Source organism: Salvelinus sp. IW2-2015, linkage group LG13, assembly GCF_002910315.2.
Source record: "Salvelinus sp. IW2-2015 linkage group LG13, ASM291031v2, whole genome shotgun sequence".
Lineage (NCBI taxonomy): Eukaryota > Metazoa > Chordata > Actinopteri > Salmoniformes > Salmonidae > Salvelinus > Salvelinus sp. IW2-2015.
The window spans coordinates 1,225,096-1,245,897 of record NC_036853.1 but is presented as its reverse complement, the minus strand read 5'-3'; the positions used below and the strand labels follow the sequence as shown (position 1 = coordinate 1,245,897).

The 20,802-nt window shown below is 41.0% G+C and overlaps 1 pseudogene; it reads left to right on the top strand.

The window, feature by feature from the left end:
* The window catches only part of LOC111971958 (transcription factor SOX-6-like), a 212,050-nt pseudogene extending 192,331 nt beyond the window's left edge, over positions 1-19,719 (top strand).
* The last annotated feature ends 1,083 nt before the right edge of the window (positions 19,720-20,802 follow it).

Below are 20,802 nucleotides of genomic sequence, written 5' to 3'. Positions count from 1 at the left end.
ATTTTTAGAAGTAGAAGCTCGAATTGTTTGGGTACAGACCTGGATAGTATGACAGAACTCTGCGGGCTATCTTTGCAGTAGATTGCAACACCGTCCCCTTTGGCAGTTCTATCTTGGCGAAAAATGTTAKAGATGGAGATTTCAGGGTTTTTGGTGGTTTTCCTAAGCCAGGATTCAGACACGGCTAAGACATCCGGGTTGGCAGAGTGTGCTAAAGCAGTGAGTAAAACAAACTTAGGGAGTAGGCTTCTAATGTTAACATGCATGAGGTGGCGCCACATTTTTTGGGCCTCTTTCAACTGTGTTCCCTATAGAATAGACACAGACAGAGAGTTTGCTCTGAACACAGGTATTCACCAGACACAAATATGTATTGTGTTCCTCTCGGAACGTCTCAGAAGTGGACACTTGACAGTCCAAGCAAATTGTTCTCCAAACAGATGCCTTGCACTTAAAGCGGCAATCAGCAGTTGAAACAATAACAAATCATAATCCCCACCACGGTTTCAGTAAAAAGAGAGAGCTATTGACGCAAGGACTGACCATCCATGTTATCAAAAGTATAGTTGTAACCATGTTTTGAGGCTATACAGTGTTTGTTTACATTTACTTTGTTTACAAACATTGGAGTTAAACAAGCTTATATTCTGGGATCTGATGGGGTATGACAGTTGAACTAAGCTCATGAGGCATTTATAAGTTATATTAGTCAAGAAACATTGGGTGCATATCACTCCAAAAAGTGATGCAGAAACTGCAGATTGCCCATTTCAAGGCCCACTCTGTGATATATACAGCTGTTTCTGATAATTTAAGGCCTAATGAGCTTTGTTCAATAACACAATATCACAATCCCTCAGCTAAATACAAATAAAGTGTCAGGGTTTCCGTTTTGTTGTTTTTCAAATGAAGGACTTACGTCTACGGGGAACTAGAAACGGTATTCTATATTCTCCCCCTCTTTCCAACCCACTAGCACTGTTTGTGTCTCAGACAATTCCACCCTGCCGAAGTATGCAAGCAGAAGGAAGGCAGTTAAAACAGATTGGGGACTTTTCTCTTTTCTGGCCCAGAAGCCCACCTGTTTTCCATAAACCCCCAGTGTTTACAGGCTACGGTGGATTGGGAAGCATTCATCACGCTATAGCTTGAAATCAGAGCTGTAAACACGGGAGAATAAATGGAGATCTTATCTGGCTGATAATCGGAGCGTCGTCCCAGCTCTTGGACATGCAGTGCAGTACATGTACTTGTGACATTTTGTGGCTTTTTTTGCACAAACGAGTGTGAAATTGAGTAAGTAATGCAATGTCCCTCCCATCCCACAGGTGGTGCCAGCACTACGGAAGCACGGGTCTTCAGGGAGGCCAGGGGCAGGAACAGTGCCGAGCCCCACATCAAGAGGCCCATGAATGCCTTCATGGTGTGGGCCAAGGACGAGAGGAGGAAGATCCTGCAGACCTTCCCCGACATGCATAACTCCAACATCAGCAAGATCCTGGGTAAGATGACCTATCTTGTGCAGAGCCGTGGTGTAGTGGTAATACTCCCTGGCATGTTTCAAATAAAACTCCCCACTGGAGACCAGGTTTCAATCCATGCGTCCATCCTTCTCACGCTTTCTCCCACTTGCCTGTCTCCCCCTCTAATTTCCTAGCGGTCTTTAAGGGATACTTCAGCATTTTAGCAATGAGGCCCTTTATCTACNTTGAGGCTATACAGTGTTTGTTTACATTTACTTTGTTTACAAACATTGGAGTTAAACAAGCTTATATTCTGGGATCTGATGGGGTATGACAGTTGAACTAAGCTCATGAGGCATTTATAAGTTATATTAGTCAAGAAACATTGGGTGCATATCACTCCAAAAAGTGATGCAGAAACTGCAGATTGCCCATTTCAAGGCCCACTCTGTGATATATACAGCTGTTTCTGATAATTTAAGGCCTAATGAGCTTTGTTCAATAACACAATATCACAATCCCTCAGCTAAATACAAATAAAGTGTCAGGGTTTCCGTTTTGTTGTTTTTCAAATGAAGGACTTACGTCTACGGGGAACTAGAAACGGTATTCTATATTCTCCCCCTCTTTCCAACCCACTAGCACTGTTTGTGTCTCAGACAATTCCACCCTGCCGAAGTATGCAAGCAGAAGGAAGGCAGTTAAAACAGATTGGGGACTTTTCTCTTTTCTGGCCCAGAAGCCCACCTGTTTTCCATAAACCCCCAGTGTTTACAGGCTACGGTGGATTGGGAAGCATTCATCACGCTATAGCTTGAAATCAGAGCTGTAAACACGGGAGAATAAATGGAGATCTTATCTGGCTGATAATCGGAGCGTCGTCCCAGCTCTTGGACATGCAGTGCAGTACATGTACTTGTGACATTTTGTGGCTTTTTTTGCACAAACGAGTGTGAAATTGAGTAAGTAATGCAATGTCCCTCCCATCCCACAGGTGGTGCCAGCACTACGGAAGCACGGGTCTTCAGGGAGGCCAGGGGCAGGAACAGTGCCGAGCCCCACATCAAGAGGCCCATGAATGCCTTCATGGTGTGGGCCAAGGACGAGAGGAGGAAGATCCTGCAGACCTTCCCCGACATGCATAACTCCAACATCAGCAAGATCCTGGGTAAGATGACCTATCTTGTGCAGAGCCGTGGTGTAGTGGTAATACTCCCTGGCATGTTTCAAATAAAACTCCCCACTGGAGACCAGGTTTCAATCCATGCGTCCATCCTTCTCACGCTTTCTCCCACTTGCCTGTCTCCCCCTCTAATTTCCTAGCGGTCTTTAAGGGATACTTCAGCATTTTAGCAATGAGGCCCTTTATCTACCTCCCCAGAGTCAGATGAACTCGTGGATATCAATTTTATGTCTCTGTTTCCAGTATGAAGGAATTTAGAGGTACTTTCATGAGCCAATGCTAACTAGCGTTAGCGCAATGACTGGAAGTCTATGGGTATATGCTAGCATGCTAGTTAGCAATTGTGGTAGTGCTAGTTAGCAACTTCCTTCAAACTGCACTCAGAGACATAAAAATGGTATCCACATGTTCATCTGACTCTGGAGAACTACATAAAGGGCCTCATTGCCAAAATAATGAAGTATCCCTTTAATTAAGTGTATAGAACTAACTAACAATATACAAATATATACTTTTAAAGATGGCCCCCATACACTGTGGCCTTGTTATGGTCATACAGGGCCTTTAATTTGCAAAAATTAAGCAGATTGATTTACCACAGACACCAATTTAGCGGTTTTGAGTGTGAAAACATACCAAATCATCCCCGACTGAGACACGGTCCGGTAGGGCTTCCGAGCAAGTGGTGTATAGTTAACAAATAAAAAAGCCTGCGACCCAATAGTCAGGGTTGGGTAGGTAACTTTTTCGTGATATCCAATTACGATCTCAACTAGCCTGAGATCCAATTACGATCTTGTCTCATCACTGCAACTCCCCAACGGGCTCAGGAGAGGCAAAGGTAGAGTCATGCGTCCTCCAAAACATGACCCGCCAAGCCGCGCTTCTTAACACCCACTCGCTTTACCTGGAAGCCAGCTGCACCAATGTGTCGGAGGAAACACCATTCAACTGACGACCGGAGGTCAGCCTGCAAGCACCCGGCCCGCCACAAGGAGTCACTAGAGTGCGATGAGCCAAGTTAAATCCCCCTCKGCCAAACCCTCCCCTAACCCGGATGATGCTGGTCCAATTGTGCTCCGTCTTATAGGACCCCTGTTCACGGCCCGTTGTTACACATCCTGGGGTAGCTTACATTCTAAATGTAATCCATTACTGTTACTAGTTACCTGACCAAAATTGTAATCAGTAACTTACCAAAACTCAGTAACGTAATCAGGTGCTTTTAGATTACTCACCCCTTAAGAGGCGCAAATTAGTGTTTTTCATCATGAATCTTGTTGAGGCAGTTCTGCAGAGTGGTCACTAGCTGGCACAGCCACAAAGTACGATTTTAACCTTACCCCTAACCATAACCACACTGCTAACCCTAATGCCTAACTCTAACCTTAAATTAAGACCAAAAAGCACATTTTTGTTTTTGTTATCATTAATATGTACAACATAGCCAATTTTGCCTTTGCAGCTGGCCCATCTAGTGGAAATTTCTCAGTTCTGCCTCAGACAAGACTCACCCCAATAAACGTCAACCTGCTTARGAGGCATTAGAAGAAAACAAATTAATATTACCAATTGAACTACATCTATTGCAGGATAAATCAATGTTAGAGTTTTCATAGCTAAAAATAGATGTTATATATATATATTTCACCTTTATTTAACCAGGTAGGCTAGTTGAGAACAAGTTCTCATTTATAACTGCGACCTGGCCAAGATAAAGCAAAGCAGTTTGACACATACAACAACACAGACTTACACATGGAATAAACAAACATACAGTCAATAATACAGTAGAAAAAGTCTATATACAGTGTGTGCAAATGAGGTAGGATAAGGGAGGTAAGGCAATAAATAGGCCATGGTGGTGAAGTAATTACAATATAGCAATAAAACACTGGAATGGTAGATGTGCAGAAGAAGAATGCTAGTGAGGGAGATATGAGTCTCCAGCTTCAGTGATTTTTGCAGTTTGTCCCAGTCATTGGCAGCAGAGAACTGGAAGGAAAGGTGGCCAAAAGAAGAATTGGCTTTGGAGGTGACCAGTGAGATATACCTGCTGGAGCGTGTGCTACGGGTGGGTGCTGCTATGGTGAACAGTGAGCTGAGATAAGGCGGGGCTTTACCTAGCAGAGACTTGTACATGACCTGGAGCCAGTGGGTTTGGCGGCGAGTATGAAGCGAGGGCCAGCCAACGAGAGCGTACTTTGTGTTGGTTCTGTATGTATGTTCTAACCCATTTCTACTACATATAATAATATGATTAAGCCATGATTAGGCTACATCTTTACATTAAAAAAAACAACAGTCGGTCAGATTTCCAGTCATTCCAATTATKTAGTACCCCTTTATCTTCAAGAATAGGACTTGGAAATATGGAAAAATAGATTAGTCAAATTGTTTGGTATTTAGTATTGGTATTTATTAGGATCCCCATAGCCCGCTACAAAAGCATCAGCTACTCTTCTGGGTCCACATGAAACATGACATAATACATAGTACAGAACATTATCAGTCAAGGACTGAAATACATACATTTAAAATGTCACACACAGCCTACATATCAGCACATACAATATATAGGTGTAATACATAGTACAGTGCAAATTACAATACTATATTATATATATATATTATATATATATAATATTATATATAATTATAATATATAATAAAATGGCTGTGTCTCTTCAACAGTCCCTTTGTGCAGTAAGGTGTTATTTTTCAGTTTTAAAAGAAAAATCTAATCAAATGTTATTTATCACATGTGCCGAATACAACAGGTATAGACCTTACAGTGAAATGCTTACTTACAAGCCCTTAACCAACAATGCAGTTTTAAGAAAATACCAAAAAAGTAAGAGATAAGAATAACAAAGAATTAAGGTGCCGAAGTAAATAACGATAGCGTGGCTATATACAGGGGGTACCGGTACAGAGTCAATGTGCGGGGGCACAGGTGTCAAGGTAATTGAGATAATTGTGTACATGTAGGTAGAGTTATTAAAGTGGCTATGCATAGATAATAACAGAGTAGCAGCAGCGTGGGGGGGCAATGCAAATAGTCTGGGTAGCCGTTTGATTAGCTGTTCAGGAGTCTTATGGCTTGGGGTAGAAGCTGTTTATTGCTGTTTATTACCTGGGATGGCAGAGAGTTCCATGTAGTCATGGCTCTATTTAATACTGTGTGTTTTCCAGCATCTGTTCTGGACCTGGGGACTGTGAAGAGAGCTCTGGTTGCATGCCTTGTGTTGTACCGATGAGTGTCCGAACTGTGTGCCAACTGCTTGAACAGACAGTTCGGTACCATCAACACCTCTCACAAAGAATAATAGTGATGCAGTCAATCTCTCCTCAACKTTGAGCCAGGAGAGACTGACATGCATGTTACTGACACTTTCCTTCCTAATACATCTWAGTGCAATATGTGCTCCTGKTGTTCTGGACCAACAGCAATTTACCTATGTGCTTCTTTGCCGTACATGACCACACAGCTGTGCAGTAGTCTAACTGTGACAAAACTAGGGCCTGTAGGACCTGTCTGGTTGGCTGAGATGTCAAGAARGCAGAACAACGCCCTATCATGGACAGAACTCTTCCCATTTTAGCAACCATCGAGTYTATGTTTTGAATATGGCAGCTTGCAATCTAGGGTTACACCCAGCAGTTTAGTTTGCTCAACTTGCTCAATAGCCACATTATTCAATAATAGATCTAAACGAGGTTTAGCATTGARCGAGTGGTTTGTCCCAAAAACKATGCTTTTTGTTTTTGAGATATTTACCACCAGCCTATTGCTAGTTACCCATTCTAAAACTGMCTGGAGCTCTATGTTAAGGGTGTCCGTTAGTTATTTTATTGTTGCAGCCAACGTGTATACTGTTGAGTCGTCAGCGTACATAGGCACACAGGCTTTATTTAAGGTCAGTGGAAGGTCATTTGTAAAAACAGAAAACAATAATGGCCCTAGTCAGCTGCCCTGCGGTACACCACACTCAACTTAATTTGCATGAGAGAGTCTTTCATTAATGAAAACCCTCAGTGTTCTATTAGATGGGTAACTCTCAATCCATAATAAGGCAGAGGAGGCAAATCCATGACACCTATGTTTTTTCAGCAAAAGGTTATGATCAATGACATCAAAAGCTGCGCTGAATTCTAACAGAACAGCTCCCAATCTTCTTACTATCAATTTCTTTCAGCCTGTAATCTGTMATTTGTGTCAGTGCCGAGCATGTTGAGTGCACTTCCCTATAAGCATGCTGAAAGTCTGTTGTTCATTTATTTTTTTGTAAAATAACTTTATATTTTATCAAACACAATAAAAAAAAAAAAAACTTGCTAAGCACTTCTACAGTTTGCTAAGCACTTGTACAACGGGCTGATTGGTCAGCTGCTTGAACCATTAAAGGGTGCACTGCTATTCTTGTGTAGCGGAATGACGTTTGCCTCCCTCCATGTCTGAGGACACACACCGTCTTCTGGGCTAAGCAGAACCCAAAAACWAAGGACTAATTAGCCTACTATGTTGTTTATTATTTTGTTGTCATGGAGGACTGATTTGGCCTCATTGCTTTGAGTTGAAAAATAAATGATGCTCTTGCTTTGTGTAAGCAGCTGTTTAAGTCAATCAAAAGTTTGCGAGTTTGAGAATATCTGTTTTAATTTTTATAATCAGCATGAATTAGATTGAGCAATAAAAGCCCCACTCATGATCTTCTTAAATTAAACTCATTTTTTGGTGGCTGGCATCTGCACTATGCTGCTGTTGCAAGAGGGCATTTTATRCTGGCTGTCCACTGGGGCATATTCATTACGCCAATTCTGTTGCAAAATGTTTCTTAAACAGATGCAAACGGAAAGAAACGGGGAGGGACCTAGCTGAATTTGTCCAATAGGACCTGTTGTCTCGCCTTGATGAAATTGTTGGTGGCCTCTTAAATACAAAACATGGTGGTCCATTAAATAGATAATGTGTAGGCATGCTCTTTTATAGAGGTAACTGTGGACACTGTGTGCTTATGAGACAGAAACAGAGCGTTACTCCTACCCCTCCACCTCCACCTAAACATTCAATGATATATTCAAAATATTGTACATCAGTCAACTACCAATCGATCGATGAATCAATCAATTTGTCTGACCTTATTTAATTCAATCTAATTTAATCATTCAAACACTATATTGGAAAAAATGATATATTTTCCTTACAAAATTCAGTATTCACATAGAACTCTTTCTCACACACACGCACACTCCACTGACACCCCAACTGGGGTGATGGATGTATGCAGTGAAAAGTGCTTCTTGTGTTGATACTAGCTAGCTAACTAACACAGATAGCTATTCACAGAGCACTAAACTTTGCTGTACACAGAATGGCTGAAGGGCTCCACTGTCTTGAGACTTAAGTCATATCTACATCCCAAATGGCACCCTATTTCAAACAGTATACAGTGCCCAACTTTTTACCAGGGCCCATATTCCTATATAGGGAATATGGTGCTATTTGGGAGACAGCCCTCATAGTTCATAGACTGCATGAATGAACTTGGAATGTTGCTTGGCAACGTGTAGGAGCTGGTTTTTAGAAGGGGGACTATGTGCCTGGTCTTTAGGTCTTTAGCTACAGCTTTGTAAATACTTAGAGAGAAAATAGTTTTCTGTCGTGAATTGGTGTTCCACTAGGCTAAAATGTTTGGCTTTGAGCAAATGGTATTAAATGACTTTGTTTGCTAAAATATTTTAGATGCGAACTGAACGCTGAATTAAAGAAATACAATGTTTGCACTTTTCTCATCCATAGACCATTGTTCAWTATCACTGAAGTTATCTTTCTAAAGAATTTGATAGCTCAAACCTCATCACTCGAAGTTGGGGTCAAGAATTGAGGGTCAGAGTTCACCTATCAGACAGAACATTCCGGATATTTACCTAGCTAGCGGTTTGCTTGTGGTGACACCAGGGAAACGCTAGACCTGAGAGGCGATCAGGAGAGGATGGAGTGTGTGCTGCCCAGACAATAACACAGCTGGAGAYGAGGGACATGATGAAAAAAAGGAGTGTCCTCACTGTTTCCTGTTTCCTTAGTAAAAAAATAAGGGAGTTTCGATAAACGTTGGTAAACAGATTCCTAKATGCATCCCAAATGGCACCCCAATCCCTATATAGAGYACTACTTTCGACCAGAACCCTGGTCAAAAGTAGTGCACTAACTAGGAAATAGGGTGCGATTTGGGACGCARWCCTGGATTCCTCTCTGTGTGTGTCCTATCTGCGGTGTGTATAATGGGTTGTCAGAAAGCAGATGTGCTCCATTCCTGCGGTAACGGACCTGTCCACTTGTTCTGTCAGCTGGGTGCTTATAGGAGAGACATGTGGAGAACACAATGTATCAGAGATCCCCTGCCAATCCTAAATACTAGTAGTTTCTCCTATTAGAGGCTCCTACCTGAAGAGATGTCCTGCTATGACTGAAGTAAGACAGTATAGATTTACTGCAGTGGAAGTACTGACACATACAGTTCAATGGCTAATTTAACCACATTATTAGAACATAAACAATCAATTTACAGAACATTGTAATCCACTAAATGGTGAAAAAATACCTATTTACAGGACCATACTGGACAAACTGACTCCAATACACTCTTCGAACACCATATACCCTGCATGCCCTGTCCGCTTTGAGTGTGTGTGTGTGTGTGTGTGGTGTGTGTGTGTGTGTGTGTGTGGTGTTGTGTGTGTGTGTGTGTGTGTGTGTGTGGTGTGTGTGTGTGTGTGTGTGTGTTGGTGTGTGTGTGGTGTGTGTGTGTGTGTGTGTGTGTGAACATGTGAGTGTGTTTTTTTGTGTGTGCGTTCGGTCCCTTAAGCTGTAGTTTGTGTTTCAACCCTGACTCTTGGTGCGTGTGTCCCGTTATCCATGTACAGGCTCTCGCTGGAAGTCCATGAGCAACCAGGAGAAACAGCCATACTATGAGGAACAGGCCCGTCTCAGTAAGAACCATCTGGAAAAGTACCCCAACTACAAGTACAAGCCCCGGCCCAAGAGGACCTGCATCATCGACGGGAAGAAGCTGCGCATCGGGGAGTACAAGCAGATGATGCGCTCGCGGCGTCAGGAGATGAGGCAGTTCTTCAGTGTGGGGTAAGAGAGAGACACTCCAACTCATCTACTGGGATAAACTCTTTAGGCTAACTGGTAGTGTACTTAAAGGGACATTACACTCCAAAATCCAATTGTGTCAGATGTTTTCAAACCTCAAAATGGTCTTCTGTTGACATAAATCCATGTCCCAGGTCATCTGTTGTGTCGATTCAGCTGTACGCCACAATCTAAAATGGAAAAAGATAAGCACCATGTGATTTCCATAACAAAGAGATATTGTTCAATCATTTGAATATAGCTGTGAAAACATAACCGATGGAGTGGTATGTGAATTCATCTTGACATTAGACTTATTTTGAAGTCAGACAACTGTTTGGAGTGTAATTAGCCTTTAAAGCAGCAATCAGCAGTTCAAACTATAACTAAGTGTTCTCCTCGCCCCTGTTTCAGATAAAAAGCTGACGGATGAGCTGGACAAAATTTGTAACCATTCTCAAATTCATAGACAGAGCTAGGACTGACCATCCATGATATCAAAAGTATAGTTTTAACCWTATTTTGAGGCTGTATAGTGTTTTGTTTACATTTACTTTGTTTACAAACGTTGGAGTTAAACAAGCTTATATTCTGGGTTCTGATGGGGTATGACAGTTGAACTAAGCTCATGAGGCATTTATAAGTTATATTAGTCAAGAATCATTGGGTACATATAGTTAATTTATAAGTCCAAAAGTGGATGTAGCAACTGCACCTTCCCTTTTAATACTACGTTTAAAGTGATAAGTAAACAGTGATCCTGGGATCAACAATCCCTTTAATATTTTTTCATGGACTGCTCACATTTTCRGATGGTACACTTGAATCAACTGGTCCTAATCGTTTTGTTAAGGGAAGTTGTCCTTTGTTTGGCTAATTCCCACTGTACCAAGTACTGACTCTGACCATGTCCCTCAAGCAATAGTGCTGAGCTGTGAGCTGAATTTGTTATCCAAACTACTAGTTTAACAATAATGAGGTCTCTTATCATTATGCTTTTCTCATCCTCTTCTGTCAAACTGTAGGCAACGCTGAGAACAAGGTAGTGTCACAAATTGCACCCTATTCCCTAAATAGTGCACTAGTTTTGACMGGGACCCTGATTAAAAGTAGTGCGTTATATAGGGAAAAGGGTGCCATTTCGGACTCAGACAAAACTAGTGGCTTGGTCTTAATAGGAAACAGGCGTGGATGTGTTTTAAGTCATCACGGCGGGCCTCGTTTCAATAGATTTACCAGGGGCACAGCTTTGAATTGGAACGATTTTTAATAGTTGTCATTTATTAAATTAGGACAATGGCGGGCGCTTGCGGGCGGTAGAAATTGGACACAGACATTACACTACCAGGATATAAAACGTAAGCAGATGTTTGAGAAAGAGAGGGAGAGAGAGACCCAGCTAGCACACAATGTTCTGAGAACCATATTTCTTAGCGCTTGGTGAGAGCGTGGTCATCCTATGGTTATTTTGCATACAACCTCCCCACATCTTTCTGGGAATGGTGCATGATAGATAAGGAACTTTACAAAAAATAACATMATTTTTGGGGTATTTCATTACTTTAACAGAACGTTTCWTAAAAGTTCAAACATGGTTATATTTAATTTCAATTTTTGTAATGTTCTAGGAATGTTCWCCAACTTGTTTGACATTGGGAATGTTTTTAAATAGTTCGAAGAACGTCAAGAAACAACGTTCTTCTGTGGGAATTTCAGTACTTCAGGATAACGTTTCCTTCAGGTTTCCATCTAAAGTCATGTTCTCAAATTGTTTCAAAAACGTTAAGAAACAACGTTCTTTTTTGTGAATTTCAGTACTTCCACAGAACAGTTCCCATGTGGATCTTTTTAATGTCATATTTTTAAGTTCTCAAATGTTGTGACTTAAGCGATGTTCTCAGAACGTTCAGAGAAGGTATGATTCTCTTTTATGTYAGTTCTTGGCAATATTCTGGGAATGTAAAAAAAGAAAAATGGAATTCTACACATTAACATAAGTTCTAAATTCCATTCTCAGAACATGCAGAGAATGTTCTAAGAATATTATTTAAAATATTATTTCTCAGCATCAACAAAACTGTCTCTATCCTCTATCTTGTTAAGTCTGTTCATGTGTGTGGCCCAGTAATTGGCCACACTGATCTTAATGAGTGCTTGTTTCCTTTGAAATTGGTCTTTTTGAATAGACTAAAATGTTAAATAAARGTTWAAAAAACTAAAATAAATAGAGATAGATAGAGAACAGAAGATCATAGGTTTGAATCTCACTGATGCCATGTCCCAATAAAATAAAATGTGTTGGCATGATTAATGCCCAAGGAAATGAATTTCCATGTTTCCTATCTGTGGTTGGAGTTCCAAATAGTTAACCCAAAATAAGCTAGCAGTGTTACTGAAAGTCTTATTGAAACRTTAAAGGAAAGTTACAGCTAGGGTTGCAAAATTCTGGAAACTTTTCCAGAAATCCTGGTTKGAGGGTTCCAGATTTCCTACTTATTCCCTCCTGATTCCGGGATCGTCCAACCAGGATTATGGGAAACCAGKGAATTTATTGAAAGTTAATTTTGCAATCCTAGTTAATGTATTATATTGTTCATTTTTTTCATCAATCCACACACAATACCCCATAATAACAAAACAAAAAYCGTTTTTTWAAACATTTTTACACATTTATATAATTTTTTWWAAACCCGGAAGTATCACATTTACATAAGTATTCAGACCCTTTACTCAGAACTTTGTTGAAGTACCTTTGGCAGCGATTACAGMCTCGAGTCTGCTTGGGTATGACGCTACAAGCTTGGCACACCTGTATTTGGGGAGTTTCTCCCATTCTTCTCTGAAGATCCTCTCAAGCTCTGTCAGGTTGGATGGGGAGCGTCACTGCACAGCTATTTTCAGGTCTCCCAGAGATGTTCGATGGGGTTCAAGTCCGGGCTCTGGCTGGGCCACTCAAGGACATTCAGAGACTTGTCCCAAAGCCAATCCTGCGTTGTCTTGGCTGTGTGCTTAGGCTCGTTGTCCTTTTGGAAAGTGAACCTTCGCCCCAGTCTGAGGTCCTGAGCGCTCTGTAGCAGGTTTGCATCAAAGATCTCTCTGTACTTTGCTCCATTCATCTTTCCCTCGATCCTGACTAGTCTCCCAGTCCCTGCCGCTGAAAAACATCCACACAGCATGCCACCACCATGCTTCACCGTAGGGATGTTGCCAGCTTTCCTCCAGGCATGGCACTTGGTATTCAGGCCAAAGAGTTCAGTCTTGGTTTTATCAGACCAGAGAATCTTGTTTCTCATAGTCTGAGAAGCCTTTAGGTGCCTTTTGGCAAACTCCAAGCAGGCTGTCATGTGYGTTTTACTGAGGAGTGGCTTCTGTCTGGCCACTCTACCATAAAGGYCTGATTGGTGGAGTGCTGCAGAGATGGTTGTCCTTCTGGAAGGTTCTCCCATCTCCACAGAGGAACACTGGAGTGCTGTCAGAGTGACCATCGGGTTCTTGGTCACCTCCCTGACCAAGGCCCTTCTCCCCGATTGCTCAGTTTGGCCAGGCAGCCAGCTCTATGAAGAGTTTTGGTGGTTCCAAACTTCTTACATTTAAGAATGATTGAGGCCACTGTGTTCTTGGGCGCCTTCGATGCTGCAGACATTTTTGGTACCCTTCCACCAGATCTGTGCCTCTACACAATCCTGTCTCGGAGCTCTACGGACAATTCCTTCGACCTCATGGCTTGGTTTTTGCTCTGACATGCACTGTCAACTGTGGGCCCTTATATAGACAGGTGTGTGTGCCTTTCCAAATCATGTCTAATAAATTGAATCAAGTTGTAGAAACATCTCAAGGATGCTCAATAGAAACAGGATGCACCTGAGCTCAATTTCGAGTCTCATAGCAAAGGGTCTGAAAACTTATAAATAAGGTATTTCTGTAAAACCTGTTTTCACTTTGTCATTATGGGGTATTGTGTGTAGATTGATGAGGGGAAAAAAGTAATTTAATAGATTTTAGAATAAGTCTGTAAAGTAACAAAATGTGGAAAAAGGGAAGGGGTCTGAATTCTTTCTGAATGCACTGTATACGTGGGTTGAAAATGGTAGATTTTGTCATTGATAAGTGCCTAAATTGGAATGCAGTGGCTGTACAGTAACATGCTATAAATGATGTCAGAGCTCAGGCTCTGCACTTCACAGCGCTGTATGGGTTTTGACTGACAGCCGTTCTGAACTTGAGCACCACGTGCGAGAAGAAGTTACCCCCATCCCTCCCGCTATTTGGGCAACTTTTGCAATGTTTTTGTTGTCTGAGTGAGGGAAATGCTGTGAATTAAGAGGACTCAATGTATTTTGAAAGATGAGACATTGASRCTTAAAATAAATACTAATTTGATGTCATACAAGGAAACCAAACACCCGTGAGTCCAAATGTGCACTTCACGTTTCCATATCATAAAACTSAAGTCATATACAGTGTCAAAGTTTATGATCACTATGTTTAATGTAAAGTTACAAGATGACATGGTGTCATACCCTGGGTTGTCCKGAAGAGAATGAGCCTATGTTTGTCTATTGTGAAGAAAATTCCCCACGGAACACGCACCTGAATGCACTCCTTTCTATGTGCACCGAAATKATGATCTGTTTCTCTGAATTCCCTTGTGAAAGCCTAATACCGTAAGATCGTCTTTTATAACGTAGATGTTGACAATAGAACAAGCTTTCAATTGATGCCCACCTGACCCAGATTGTGATTTAAAATGGTCTGTTTTTGGATTGCGTAAACAACAACAGTAATTGTGTGCTTGCTCTAGTTCCTCAGCGGCACYGCTAGGAGAGCTCAAAAAATCACATTATAGTTGAAGACTCTTCTTTGAGTCATTAAAGTGSATTGAAATTACATAGGAACKGTGCACACTTTGGAGARGTTTGTGGCCACTTGGACAATTTGTTTTGTCTCATGTTGCACCTACCCCACATTTTCCAGGAATTTTCTTATCATGTTACTGAATGTGTCCAGAGTATTTTCAGATGTCGTTATCAACAAATGCAGTGGAAAGTACAGTAAATGTAAAATACACATAAAATCAACTGTGTAATGTTTGGATTCAGTCTTGTATAAGGTGAACTTTGGTCTAATAATTTTCCCATAATCTCCAAACTGTTCCCTTTCAATTGCTACCATGCTCATACATATGCATTTCATATTTCTTCTGTAAGGAACATTTCAATTTAGCGCAATCCACATAGGCCAATTCCCACGAGTGTAAAGGGTTAAGGATACAAAAAAAGATATATACATATATATATATATATAAACACAGTATATACACAGTATGTATGTTTTCATAACTTACAATTTCCGTTCTCAGAGAGTTAATAAAACCTCACATGAAAACTTGTAAGGAACCAGAGTAAAACATTCTCAGAACCTCGCTGCAACCTAAAAATAAACATTCTCAGAACCTCGCTGCAACCTAAAAAGAAACAGTCCCAGAACGGGCAAAATGTTCACTTCTGTTCTCCGAACGTTTAAAAACTTTCCATTTTACCGGTGAGGGAAACTTATGGCTTCATTCCCATAACCAATGTAAAACGAAAAACAAACATTCCCAAATCTTCCAAGGAGCCAAATGTGCTAACTGGGGAGAGTGGCGGTATAGGTAGATGTCACAGGCTTAACTCTGTCATTTACTGTGTGTGGTCAAGCGAAAGCAAAGCCTGATTTGCTGTAGCGGCTGGAGTTTCACTCATGACTAAATCAAATAACTTGGCTATAAGTTGAGGTATAACCAATTTCAACCAGGCTCGCCGTATAATGAAAACCGGGTTGTTTTTAAGTAGTTTAAGTCTGTTCTCTGCTGTAATTGTTTTCTAGGAGGGGGAGGAGGAACTGTTAGGTGAGGAAACTGACAGCAATTTTCTTGGTTTATGTGCTTCATTTGAGGAGCCAGAGGGCTTGCTTGAGTGATATGCGTTTACCTTCATTCCATCCATTTATGGAACGGTTATTTAGCTGACGTTCACAGGATTACTGTGTGCTGGCAGAAGCTCTGTGTTAAGGCTTGTCCAAAAGAAGAGAGTGAGCTACTGTTCAACTTGTTTTAAATAGCTGAAGAATTAATGCACCTTTCAAAATCAGTCTGGCAAAGAATTAATCTGTCTTTCTAATACACCCTCTCTGTCTCTCTCTCTTTTTCTCATTCCCTCGCTACATCTACCTCTCACCCTCTCTTTCTTTCTCTCTGTCTCTCACTCTCCGCTCACTCTCTTCCTATCTCCCCCTCCCTTTCTCTCTCTCCCTCTTTCTTTCACTCAATCTCTTTCTCTATCTCTGTCGCTCCCTCTCTCCTCTCACTCTCTTTCTATCTCCCACTCACTCATTTTCTCTCTCTCTCTTTCCTTCCTTATCCCTCCCTCCCTCTCTTTCTTTCTTTCTTTCTTTCTTTCTTTCTTTCTTTCTTTCTTTCTTTCTTTCTTTCTTTCTTATTCTCTACCTCAGGCCACAGCCTCAGATCCCCATCAGCAACAGCGCTGGCGGCCTCTACCCGGGCGCCATCACCATGGCGACAGCCACGCCTTCACCGCACCTGACATCGGACTGCTCCAGCGCGTCGGCCAGCCCCGAGCCCGCAATCCCTGTCATCCAGAGCACGTTCGGCGTGGTCAAGCCCGAGCCGGTTGCCATGGTGACCAGTGACCACCCGGTCAATGGGGGGGACGAGATAGACATGTACGAAGACTTTGAGGACAAATCGGACTACAGCAGCGACCACGAGACACGGGAGCCTGTCAGTGCCAACTGAACCTGCTCAGAAGAACTTCTGAACTTTTAGAAAAAAAATTAAGCAGGACAATATGACAGAGACTGAGGTTTTGCTCAGAACAACATTTCAACAGTACAAGGGGGGCGGAACAGTTTGTCCGGGATTTGATGCACCACGGACTGAGCATGCTCAGATTTACTCTGGACAGGACGTGACATACACTGAGAATTCTCTGATTGCCTCTGGACAGGATGTGACATACACTGAGCATTCTCTGATTGACTCTGGACAGGACGTGACATACATTCTCTGATTGACTCTGGACAGGATGTGACATACACTGAGAATTCTCTGATTGCCTCTGGACAGGATGTGACATACACTGAGCATGCTCTAATTAACTCTAGACAGGACATGACATACACTGAGCATTCTCTGATTGAATCTGGACAGGATGTGACATACACTGAGCATTCTCCTGATTGACTCTGGACAGGTCGTGACATACACTGAGCATTCGAAGATCTCACAGACCGCCCATGTTTCTCAAACTACCATTTTGGACAAGAACACTTTTTCTGAACAATCCCGTACCAAGTGATTGGGCTGAGACAACCTCCAGACAGGTAGACAGTGAACAAGACAATCCAACACAGACAAGAGCTAGTAAGAGTTAGGGCAATGAGAAGAGAATGTTCGAACAAAGAGATAACTGACACATTTCTGCGTGTGGTTTTTTAAAGGAGAGTCCATGGACTTGACTGAGACATCAGAAATTGGTCCTCAACAGCTATYGGTGTTAAATGTTTATTTTAAGTGTGATTAAGTTTTTATGATGTTTCCTTTGATTGTGGGTTTCTGGATTTCCATGGACATTTTCCTGACAGGTTACTTACTGCCTGTAAAACCTTGGACTGTCAGGACTTTAACATTTGAAAGTGAATATAAATCCTTAGCTCTCGTCTAACCTTATTATTAATTATGAGTACAGTACATCTACACCTTTCTCCACAAATGCTTACAATATGTTACATTACTGTTTATGATGGGGTTTATATCCTTGCTCAGGTATGCTGTGCCAGCTTGTGAATGTGTTTTGATTTCATACGAGTGAGTGGTAGAAATTTTCAGACTGACAATGAAACAGAGGAGAAAATACCTATTATTATMATTATTATTTTCTGAGATATTGTACAGTTTTTCTTCAAATGTGCCAAACCTACATTCACATCACTCAGAAATATTCTAGTCTTAATGCTGATGCTGCAAAAAGTCTTATACAATCAGTTTTTATTGCTGAGGTGTCCCTATTAGGAGAAAGCTGCCGCTTTAGCTGACATCTGCATTGCGGTTGTTTTGGTGGTGTCGGAGGTGGAACTGCGTTAGCGCTGTCAAATCCACAAGAAGGTCTTGGCATTATACCTAAAGCAGACATTGGCCATTGGCTGCACGGAGTCGCATTAAGAGGAATCCCATGCAGCTTTGTTTACAAGTTCGAACACTGGAATGTGAGATGTAATTTACACCTCAATTAGGCTGATAGAAATCCAMATTTTTTCACTGAATAATTTTCAGTTTGAGCGCCATTATTTCTACAGTATACAGCCTGCTCTTTCTCGTTCTGAACTTCTAACGTGAGTGAGACGGGTGTGACTTCGTGACAATGATCAAGAGCAGCTGCTCACTGATTTGACAGCTCCAACGCAGTTACACCTCCGACACCACCAAAACATCAGCTATGCGGGTGTCGGMTATCGCCGGTTAACACTTAACCTGATTTGAATCTAGCCTAAGTTTGTATTGGCTGTTTAGAGAAAACTAAAAAACAATGGGTTACAGTTTCTCCTGGCCCATAGAATACTTTCAGGGTGAGGAATAATCTAACATCGAGTTGTACAATCCTGAACTTCCCCTTCAATTAATCCATAATGCAAAGGGGCCAAAAAACGATCAAATTCGTTATTTTGGTAAACTGTTACAGTACACTGACGTTCAGCTGGAGTGGCTTTTAGGTTTGAAATCTCTTTTGTTTGAGTATAGAGGTTGTGAATAAAACATGTTATATAGACTCTGCAAATGTTGATAAAGACACAGGACATCATAATAGGCACAATAAGTCTTAAAGTTGAACTCTTATAGTTCTATTTGTCACACAGGAAAATGCAGAGGAGCGGTCCCGACAGTCATCTATATGGTATGGCCACCATATATATATATATATATTTTTCAATGTAGGTTTTATTTACTCTAATTGTACCTAGATACAGAAGATCAGATTTGTTTCTGTGAATTTATCAGTTTACAATTATGTAGCCAGAGATGGTTTTCAAAATACAAGCCAATGTTTTGTTTTTGTAAAATTGGTACATTGGCAAAAAAAAAAAACATCAATATTGGTCAATATTAGCTCKAGCATTTCAAAAATGTAGTGCAAGAATATTTTGAAACAGATATTTCAGGTAAATTAAAATATACCTATAAGTCCTATTTTCATATGCCCATCTATACTTTGAAAATATGTATACTTTTACAATCTCTATTTTAGGCGGGTTTAGGTTACTCTGTTTTCTGGTTGATTTGTATGTGATTTGTATCTCTTTACGACCATGTCGAATTATATTTTTGCAGGTTGGTAGAAAATAACATTTTTGTTATGACTGAAGTTTGATTTAGCTTGCATTACAGAAAAAAGGAGAGCTGTACTGTTCACCTCATGCAAAGACATTGTTTCAAGTTTTATAAGCATCACAGGCACTGGATATGAGTGGTATTATTTCAGTACTGTCTAATGTGAAGTTGTCGTTAGAAAACAACAATGACAAAATTCTGACAAACAAAACATCACCTGTTTGGACACCAGATTTGAGTACATTTCCAGTTTAGTAACATTTGTATTATTTATGCAGAAATAGTTGTTTTAGCTTCAGTGCTGCCTGAAGTGCTCTGACCTTTGACACAAATTCAAAGGTCTTTCAGACCACCGGTCAGTTTCAACCTACAGAAGCCGACGTCATTTTTCTTGGCCCCACACATTTTGTGTTAAGTATTGTATTTGAAATTCAATTGTGCATTTTAACATTTCCTTGTATTTATTAGCCGGTGTTGGCTCTAAAAGTGTCAGTACAACTTGGTGAGAAAGACAATCAGAAAAAAATAAAGACTGAGATTTCCTTACAAATTCAGAATCTAATCATTGACTTGTATTAGGTGTTTATCAGTGGACAGAAGACAACATGTACTTTTTGCTGTACGTTTTTACTTGTTTATTAGTGATTATAACACTAAAGCAGTATCTTCAACAAGAGACTAATACCAAGCTGATCTAAACACACACACCAACACACACAACACACACACACCACACACACAACCACACACACACACACAACACACACACACACACACACACACACCACACACACAACACACACACACACACACACACACACACACACACACACACTAGGAAGGTAGTTGCAGCAACTCCATGCATACATTAATACATTTAGAAGGAACATGCCATATGAAGGATATTCACTTTTCAATATGGTGTGATGATAAAGAATAGAGTGCAGTGTTTTATAAATTGAGATCAGAGGAAATGTTCGACATTTGTTGATTAAAAGGTGGCTTCTCAGAAATAGTATTGACTCAAACACAACTATTATTATTCAATGGTTAAATTTGGGGTTTTCATGGAGGAACTGCTTCAAAACTGGCTGTTTTTCCATGGTAATCCTACAGAAGTAATAATACATTCCAATGTATACCATCTCCCATCCATGTCACCGCCGTCCAATAATATTTGGTAATTACCCTTTCTATTCGTATAATTTTGGGAACCGATTTCAACATTGCTTATTGTTCTTTTCCTTCATAATGAGTTATCCTTTGTGTGAGTGCGTGTGTGTGTGTGTGTGTGTGTGTGTGTGTGTGTGTGTGTGTGTGTGTGTGTGTGTGTGTGTGTGTGTGTGTGTGTGTGTGTGTGTGTGTGTGTGTGTGCGTGCGTCGTGTGTGCGTGCTGCGTGCGTGCGCGTGCGTGTGTCGTGTGTGTTTTCAGGGTTGGGCTCAGTTCGGAATTGAATTGGGAATGTCTCATAAATTCCAATTCAATGCTTTTATTTGAATTGAAGTACTAAACAGGAAACAGAATTACAATTCGGATTATATATTTTTTTATTTAACCACCTGGCCTCAGGTTCTCGTCACGGTATCTCTGTGCATCCAAATGGCCATCTATGAAATGCAATTGTGTTCGTTG